The sequence below is a fragment of the Adiantum capillus-veneris genome, chromosome 26 (assembly GCF_014529385.1).
Source record: "Adiantum capillus-veneris isolate H3 chromosome 26, ASM1452938v2, whole genome shotgun sequence".
Lineage (NCBI taxonomy): Eukaryota > Viridiplantae > Streptophyta > Polypodiopsida > Polypodiales > Pteridaceae > Adiantum > Adiantum capillus-veneris.
The window spans coordinates 3,299,737-3,310,107 of NC_140956.1; positions in this window are offsets into that span (position 1 = coordinate 3,299,737).

A 10,371-nucleotide genomic window follows, 5' to 3' on the forward strand; every position below is an offset into this window, starting at 1 on the left:
ATTCACTAGAGATTCATAAACTTTTAACACCCTCTTTCCAGTTCATAGTGGCAACAAGTAGGAAGACTAAGTTGATAAAGAAGCAACCATGGGTACCCCAATAGAGGCCTTCTACTTGATGCACCTCAAATTTGCAACCACCAATCTGTTATCGAAAAAAATCCCATCTTAAACACCGGTTGCCTCATAGAAAGTTGAATTGTAGACTACACATTGTTCAAGAATCTCCATTTGTGAACTATGAACACCTCACATCCAATATTTTCAAGATAATGAATCTTGGAACACACCTTGTCCATAATCTCGCAAACAACCATGAATTGTATGCAATACATCCACAATGTTTTGTAAATGTCATGTTGATTCCTTGCCATATGCAATGAAGTTTGAACTTTGACACAGGGTTCAAATACCATTGACTTGAACTCCAATGCATAGGTCCAAATCAAGTATTGGGAGCACCACTTGCTCCTCTTTGCCACTCACGTGCCTTTGTGTGTGTGTGGCTTAAGGATGACCAAGAAATCAGAAAGCTAAGACTTTTGCCAGTGTAGTATGTGGCCACACCGACACTCCGTTGAGTTGTCGATAAAATCATCATCACTATTGTCCTTATCAAGTTTGCCTTTCGTTCTATTGCGAGCTTTTGCCTTTGCCTTTGGATTTACAATCTCGAGACGCCTTCCACACTTGTAAAAATGGCTCCAAGACTTCTTTTTAGTTTCTGTTGCAGCATGTACCAATTCATCACTTCTAAAAACTCAAACTTGCCTTGAGAGACTAAGACAGTTTCCTCCTTAATGAGAAAGCTGAGATGATCAAAATCCAACTTTTCCTTGATGATTCGTATGCGTAATGTCCTTGCCACCATTTCGTACACTTTAGACAACTTTGTAAGTACCAAGGCACCTAACACGGCTCTCACTAAATGTCGGACTCTCAAGGATGTGGCATCGTTGAGAGCTTCCAAGTGGCGAGCATCTTGACCTGCTGGGCCGGTGTAGCAGGTCGCATTTGAGCACTTAGATTTTTCGTGCCGTGCACAAAGGCTGAATTGTTGTTAAAAAAGGCCATTAAGCATTGCAACAAATTGACATGGAGGATTTGAACGTAGGTGCCCATGAGTAGAGGCGAGAGCTAAACCACTAGCATAGCGAGCCTGCTTGATGAGAGGCTTGTGTTCAAATATATCTATGGTTTAAACTTGGGGGGGGGGGGGGGGGGGGGGGGGGGGGGGACCCCTTTTACAAGTGCACCCGATTGCTGGTAGGCGGGACTCCCTACCACGTCGGTAGAGGCCGAAATCTAGATCAACCCGGCACCTAACTGAGTACTAGTCAATGCACTTCCCATAGGTGAAATACCTTTGCCCATGAGTAGAGGCGAGAGCTAAACCACTAACATAGCGAGCCTGCTTGATGAGAGGCTTGTGTTCAAATATATCTATGGTTTAAACTTGGGGGGGGGGGGGGGGGGGGGGGGGGGGGGGGGGGCTTTTACAAGTGCACCCGATTGCTGGTAGACGGGACTCCCTACCACGTTGGTAGAGGCCGAAATCTAGATCAACCCGGCACCTAACTGAGTACTAGTCAATGCACTTCCCATAGGTGAAAGTTGATCATGGATACCTTTGCCCTTCATTAGAAAAGACTGCATAGAAGTTTGGGCTTCAAGCTTGATAGAAAAAGATTGTTCAAGAAGGGTGACCGCTTGCATCTTAGAATCTCAATCAAACATTTTTCCAAGCTTTGACCACATTTTATTGGCAGTTTCCAAAGTCTGCACAACACCAGATTATAACCAACGTTTAAAAAATGCTACCTCTTGAAGAAAAGACTCATAGATTAGCACTTGAGATAAATGCTCGAAATAAAAATGTTCCAAAGCTATGTTGCTGCCATCGGAAATTCAATGTTGGTCAAAAAACGCCACATATGCCAAGCCCTTTGCTAAAAAATGTAACACTTCATATGCTCCTCAGCCCGCTCCCATGATCAAGAGCGAAATCTCTCTAATACCATGTCAAAGTTGACGATGCAAAAGCATAGAGCCAAAAAGAGAACACAAGAGAGAGAGAAAGAAAGAAAGAGAGTTGCTCAAACCAACCAACCAAGACAATAAATAGATGATCATACAATGGGGACAGAGTGGAGAAATTCCAAAAGCCAAGCAAGACTTTTTGAGCAAAACAAAACTTGATAACAACCAGTCAATTTATGAGAGCAATGTAATGACTTGTATGACTACATCTCAATCTAGCAAAAATATTAAAAAAACAAGATTTGGTACGTGTAAACATCATAAGCTTAAGTTGGGATCCTACTATTGTACAAGGACTTTAGGTAAATGTTTTTGAGAGGAATGAACACACAAACAACCCTATCAGTGTTGCAAGATTTACAACAATCTAGATGTATAAAACAATGGCTACACTCAGAATATTATTTGATGGGAGATTTTTATTTGGATACTTGAGCACATCTACAATAGCTTGAAAAATAATAAAAAAAGATGTTTGTAATTACCCACCTCTTAATGTAAAACCATGCATAGAATTTGCAAGTACAAATTTATCAACTTTCTCAAAGCAATCTAAGATTCAATTAAGGAAACATATTTCATAGCAATGTGGGTTTGTTGCATCTTCTTGCCCATGTAAGGTATATTTAATAGTCAAAAGCTTAACACATACTAATTTTGGAACCAAACTACTAAAGACCAATCAACAATTCAACTTACCAATTTTGGTGACACACTCAGTTATCAAAGCACCATCAAATTCTAAACCCAGTTTTTTTTTTGTTTTGTATCTTACGCTCACAACCAAAATACTCTTTTCTTTTTCTTTATTTTCTCATCTGACATGTGGCAAGCACAAATTCTCTCGACTGGTGTTCCTTGCGCCTCCCGACTGCACTACACACACACACACACACACACACACACACACACACACAGAGAGAGAGAGAGAGAGAGAGAGAGAGAGAGAGAGAGAGAGAGAGAGAGAGAGAGGGGCAGACGAAGGCCACCAGTCAGACTTGTCTTACTAATGTTGGACGACTCGAGGGAGACCAGACGGTGAAATTTTCTTTTAGTCCTTTTCCTCTATAGAGGCTGACTTCACAAGATCCTTTATATTTTCGGTGTTGAATCTAGTGATATTATAATACTCTCCTCACTCTCTCTCTCTCTCTCTCTCTCTCTCTCTCTCTCTCACCACACACACACACACACACACACACACACACACACACACACACACATTGTATGATCAACAACTTGTATCTATGCATGGAGTTTTGAGGCTTTTTTTACATTTGAAGTAAGTGTCCATCATAACATATCAACAAAAATATAAGGCTTTTGCCCTAAAGGTACAATGCATTTTCTTTGTTGGGTTTCTATACTATATATGAAGCAGCTTAAAATTTTCAAGGAAGGAGAGACCCTCCATGTGTCACATTCAACTTCATTTCAAAAAGAACCTTTAAAAAACATTTAATTGAAAATGCAAAAGTGAAGGGTAAGTACTAGGATGGTAGAAAATGAAAAGACTGTTGAGGGAGTCTAATTTTCAAGGAAGGAGAGACCCTCCATGTGTCACATTCTACTTTATTTCAAAAAGAACCTTTAGAAAACATTTAATTGAAAATGCAAAAGTGAAGGGTAAGTACTAGGATGGTAGAAAATGAAAAGACTTTTGAAGAAGTCTTGGCGTTGAAAAGTCAAAAAGACCTTAGTACTCTATCTAATTATAATACTTAAGCCTATAGTTTTTGGGAGGCCATTTCACTACGGCCCTCAATTTCAAGGCTGACCACTAGCTACTTTTATTTTTGAAAATCATTTGAAGGGTGGCTTTCCTTTACATTTTGAAGGCCATAAAGAAATTTTCTCCATGTGATGCTCAATGAACCTCCTTTTGGAGGTTTGTAGGGACCTTATATGTCATAAATGATCTTTGACCTCGATGCTCGAAGTTCAAAAGCTAGATGTCTATATTCGTGTGTGTGTGTGTGTGTGTGTGTGTGTGTGTGTGAGAGAGAGAGAGAGAGAGAGAGAGAGACCCATTCTCTCGATGTGTGTGAATATAAGAGACAAAGTCGATGTGTCATTCCTCGAGGTGTTAGCGCATTGTACAAAAGCTTTTCACATTTGCATTGCAATAATGAAGTACATTAAGCTCGACAATTCAGTTTTAGGACTCCAACGTGTGTTACGGATGTCGTGCATACATTATGTGTGTGTGTGTGTGTGTGTGAGAGAGAGAGAGAGAGAGAGAGAGAGAGAATACATGTGTAAGTGAGTGAGAGAGAGAGCACCATTCACTACAGCCTATGTGAGTGAGCGTGTGTGTGTCTATATGAGAGAGAGAGAGAGAGAGAGAGAGAGAGAGAGAGAGAGAGAGAGAGAGAGAGAGAGAGGGCTCTCACACCGGCACTAGAGAGAGGGGAGGGAGAATAAGCATTGTTTCTACAATCAACAATGACAAGGCAACAATTGGCGAGATCCACAATCGAGAATAAAAAATAAAAAATCGACATCGACATCTACGAAATTGAGAATTGACAAAATTGAGAGTTGACGCAATCTGGAAAGTTCAATCCGATAAATTCAAGGCAGAAGATGTGCAGCCCAAGGTAAGAGAAGACCTTAACAAACGGCAAAGATGGATGAAAGGAGGGAACTCCAACAATTCTTGGGTATTTATAAAGGTTTTTACGCTAGATTCCTTTGAACTTTGTTAGTGCTCTCGCCTTTGGGTTGACTTGGAATTCAAAGATGAATCTCAAAATTTATAAGTGAGATTGCACCAAATCTAGGTTTTCTCAAGCGTTTAAAGAAAAATTAGAATTTTTGAAGAAAATCTCAAAATTTTAAGGGGGGCTACTCTAAATTGAGTTGAGGCATAGTGATTTCTCCTAAAAACTTAGAAAACTTGCATATGAAAAATTTTAGGGGCAACTTGATTATATTTGAAGGATTTTCCACTCAATTTCTCTATACTTTGTGGGTTTTTTCACCTTCAAATCTATAATTTAGGGATAAATTTCAAAATATGCAGGTGGGATTGTACTAAATTGAGGATTTTTCAAGCATTTGGCTATACCATACCTTTTTTGCACTAAACTTTTCTGCACTTTGTAAGTTCTCCAAACATTAATTTATGTTCTCTAACCTTTGTATTTTTCTTAAAAATGCTCTTAAGAGCTTGATTTGAATTAACTAAAAAAGAATATACGCAGAGCTTGGCATATTCTTTGCACTAGGGTCTCCGACCAATACAACATATGCACACTGTGACCAAAATATACCTGAACATTTTTGCAAGTACACTATATTTCTATTAAGGATCTGACTTCTTCTTCTCGGCTAGCCACTTCCTCCTGCTTGATAAAAGCCATTCACAATTAGATATAAATCTCAAAAAAAATAGATGGAACTCTACTAAACCTAAGTTTTTTCCTCCAATTGTTGTGGGTGTCTTAACATTCAAACTAAATCTTACGAGTGTGTGGCCCTTCCTATGGATGGAGAGAGAGAGAGAGAGAGAGAGAGAGAGAGAGAGAGAGAGAGAGACCCTTTTATTGGCACCCAATCCACTCTCTTTCTTTCTTCTCCTTGGTCTCCCTCCCCCTCTTCCAAGCCCTTTCCTTATGTCACATGGCAAGGGCCTCCAAGGTGCATTAGATATAGTTGAGAAAATTTGTAGGTGGGATTATACTAAACCTAGGGTTTTCTTGAGCACCGGGTACACAATAGATTTTTTCTGTCATTCAATAGTCCATTATCTATACTCTTTATAGTGGAGTTTGAAAAATTAGAGGAAGGAGAGGGTCTCCAAGTGTTGCTTTTTTGTTGATTTGCATGGCCTATTGGATCATTACTGCAATTGAGATGTTGAGTCCCTGTTGGGTCCTCCTCTTACCATGGACACATTATAGAGCCTTCGAAAATTGAGTGAAGTAGTTCATATTCTATGCGATTCCATCTTTTTCAATGACCTGCAATAGTCAAAATTGTACGCTTAACAACCTGTTGTCCATCTATCGATGGCCGGCTTTGACAAGCCATGGCCGCGGGAACAAACCCCATTTGGGGAGCTTATAATGCAAGGAGAAAAAAAAAACGTTTTTTTCCCTGTTGTTGCTGCCAACCCACCTCCTCTCCCTTGCTCGCGCGCGTGCAGTGCGCCCCCCCCCCGGAATCACCCTTACCCCTCTCCTCCATTATCCACCTTCTCTCTCTCTCTCTCCCCTCCATTATCACTTCAAGCCAAAACCCTCTCCCTCTCCCTTGTTCGTCACCAGCCCATGTAGGGCGCAGGAAAGTCTCTGTACATCTTTCGTTTCCCCACCCACACACACACACCCACACACACACACACACACCCACTCACACTCCATCTCTATCTTTCACTCTTGCCATCCTCTCTTTGTGTGTAGCCAGCCCATGCAAGGCGTAGAATTTTTTTTAAAAAAAGAAAAAATCTCTCTCTCTCTCTCTCTCTCTCTCTCTCTCTCTCTCTCTCTCTCGTTCCCCACCCATGCCTACACGCTCCCTTAGTCTCTCCCTCACCCGCTCTCTCAGCCTCTCATTCCCCTCGTTGACTCCCACTCTCTCTCTCTCTCTCTCTCTCTCTCTCTCTCTCCGTCCCTGTGTCGGTAGCCAGGCACAAAAAGTATATATATCTCTCTCTCGTTTTCCCACCCATACACACCCATACACACACTCACCCACCCACCCACACACACACACACACACACACACACACACACACACACACACACACACACACACACACACACACACACACACACACACACACACACACAACATGACATGGGTTCTTCCACTCGACAAAAAAGCTTGGCTGATAATTATTTTGGGATCCCTTCATCTACATCTCTATTATGCCGCCCATTACATGATCACACAAATAGCTGTCACAGTAAAAGTATGTGTTTGGACGCTCAGCTAAAGGTAGGATACGAGTCGCCAAGGCTACCCCATACTCCCGAGTGCGGGGAGTACTGTTAAAATATCCTCTTAGTGGATGGCCATAACTACGATACAAAAAAATCTTATGAGGAGGTAGGAATTGGGCTAGCGGGTATAACCGATATGAAAAACCTTGCTTTATTGAATGTTCTATGTAATAATATTGTAGCCCTAGGCCCAGAGCCTCAGTAACCATCGCCAATCGGACATTGTTCCTGAAATGCTCACGACCCCAAAGGGTCCCACGTGTCACTCGGTCCTGATATGTCTACCACTTAGTTTGGGAAACAGAGGTTCCTAATTGCGGAAATAGATGAAGTTCATAACGGAGTAACGTTGCTCTCCGAGTAGATTCAATTGACAGATAAAGATGTGCAGTTGCTATGGAAAAAACCTGTTCTTGACTGTATGCCATAATATGTTAGATACACCGGGTGAGCAAATTAGCTGGAGATGCTAACTCCGGAAAAGTTACTCTGGACTCGGTTTTTGTAAAAATATCACCTGTCTTTTATAGACCCACTTTATGACTCCTAGACCAAATTGGAAATAATAAAGATTACCCAAAATTGATTAAACTCTCACCTTTAAGATTGGCGCATGTATATTTTACCCTAGTGGATAGCTGTATGACATAAGCTTACTGTAGGGTTGGGGAAGTATGTGTAACCTGCTGTGTATGATCATCCAAGGCTAGGTACAATAACTCGTAACAAATTACGGAATGGGTATCGACTATGGGAATAGATTGTTATCTGTTTCCATGGTGATGTGGGGGACAGTATGACCTGTCCTTGCATTTAACTGAAAACTATCTTTACATTGTACATAAAAAGCTCTATAGCGGTTTAAGTAGTCTCTGCATTAATTTTTTGTGCTTCCTACTGCACGTCACCGCCTGTGTACTGGGGTGTGGGTCTGCAGCCGAATAGAGTAGCGGATGTGGCGCGACGTGGCCTGTAACCTCCGAATCTTTGCCTGGGGGTAATCCCTGAGAATATGCCCTTATTGGCGACCTCGATTGTGGGTAACATGTCCAACTCGGTGTCGCGTCTTCTGCAGATGGGCATAAACAAGTATAAAAGACTCACAAGGTGAGTACTCATACTCACTTATCAGCGTGCTCTGTTATCACCTCTGTGTGTGTGTGTGTGTTCTAAACTATGTGAGTAAATATCTACTGACTGCTGTGAGCTCAACATGCCGAAAAAGACTGAGAAGGGGATTGTGGGGGCTTCTTCGTCTCCTAATCTACAGGTTAACAAAAAATTGTTTGTTCTCGAGTCTGTTGAAAGATATTATGAGCCGGAATATGTGGCTATGTTGAAAGAGCTTGTTTCTTTGTAAAATGAAATGTTTTGAAACAACATTATTCAGTCTGTCCTTTTATAAAAGAACCACGTTCTGGAAAACGGTCTCTTTCTGGTTTATGGGAAGGAATGAGAGTAGCATATAGCTAAGAATCATCAGGATTTTTACTATAGGTTTGCTTTATGACAGATGGGAAGTAGTGAGTCTCCATGAATAATATTGTTGGTTTCCGTGAAATAAGCGGTGTGTCGAACAAAATCTGGGTTCTGTAAACTGTTTTTTGGATGAGATAATATCTATCCCTATCGGTAAAAAAGTGCCAGGTTTCGAGTGTATTTTAATGTATGGCTGTACTGATTATTGGATGGCATGGTGTCTAATGGGAAATGGTATGTCTATGATGCTGTTTTTTTAGCTTCTCAATAGAAGGTAAGCACTTATGAATGGGATACTTCAGGGCTTTGAATAAATCTGGAATTTCACATAAAATTTATAAAAAAAACTCAAAACAGTGAGCTGTAATGTTCGGTTACCTTGGTAAGTTGTAATACAATTGAGTTGAAGTACTCTGGGTAAGTTGACATATCTTAGACTGATTTGTTTTTTAGTGTAGATGCCTATTTTACTGAATCAGCTAAAAGTTATTTTGAATTTGCTGAATACTGGATTCGGATGTGTAGCCCTATCTTCTGATATTCTATAGGAATTGAGTGGCATCACATACCGGATTGTGGTAGTAAATAGCTGGTTTCAAATTTACTCGGTCTTTTTTACCATAATACATCACATGCTTGGAAGATTAGTGAAAGTTTTTGGTGTCTTATCAATGATTCAACGTAGTGGCTGATTTCTACTGACCATGGTTGGTTTGACCCTCGGTTATTCAATAAAATATGCTTGCCATCATCTGCTTGCTTCTTATTCTCACTCAAGTATATATGAACTGGTCTTTACCTACCATCTTGGAGTATATACAACAAAAAGCTTCTAGTGGGTTGGTTTAAAAAGTTATTGATATTATAAGGAATGTCATAATTTTCCCTTTAGCTGATCCGAGCTGGTTACTTTTACGTCATTTCTTTCTCGGACGATGTCTGAACTGGCTCTAAGGGACTGAGTTGTCTAGATTATTATGGTATGAAATACAGTTTATAGCTGGCTTGGGGTAAGAGTATGTCAGACATGACATAATAACATAGATATTTCTTGATAAAGGAAGTGAATATAACTAAACAAAAAAAGGGGGGCTCTGGTTTGTAAATTGGTAAATACTTAGATGTTTTGTTTTTTTTTTTGGGATATCTCAGCTTGTTTATAAAATGGTTCTTAAAATAAGATCAGCTCCAAAAGATTTTTTTTATATTTCAAACTACAAGGAAGTGGTGGTCCTTAATAAACTGAGATCTGGCTCTAGATTGCTTGTGCCTACCTCTATAGAGCGAAATTCTCTCCAATCTGATTAGAGAAGAAGTTCTTTTAAGTTTTGATAATCTCCCTAAAAAACTCCTAAAATCTTAGGATTGGCAAAGAAAGTTTTTTTTTTAAAATATAATTGAGAAATAACCAGATATATAGCTGCTCTATGGGGTTTTCACTTTCCTTTATCAGATTGGCAAAAAAGCCAAGGAACTTTTTTTATCTAAAATAACAAAATACAAGTTAAGAATTGTGTTTTTTTATGGTGACATGGATAACAATTGGGATGCCCAGCATCAACTGCGTACAGTCACGTGCTAACGAATTATTTTCTTGTGGCTATGGGTGCAGGTGAGGGCTACCTTCCTTGATTAAAACATTCTGTTCTTAACATATGGAGGATCTCTTAACGTGAAGCAAAATTTCCCAGACTTTGGGTTTGCGGGTTCCTGCGCTATATTTTGTTATCTTCATTACCTTGTACAAAATTTATTTTCAACTGCAAATAAATTACTGTACAAATCCATTGTATTATTCTAGAATTGTTGTTCTGTGAACAGATAGTGTTCGTTTGCGTATATATATAGATTTAGAACTGCTACACACACAATAAACGTAAAAGAGAGATTTACTTGGTTGTTG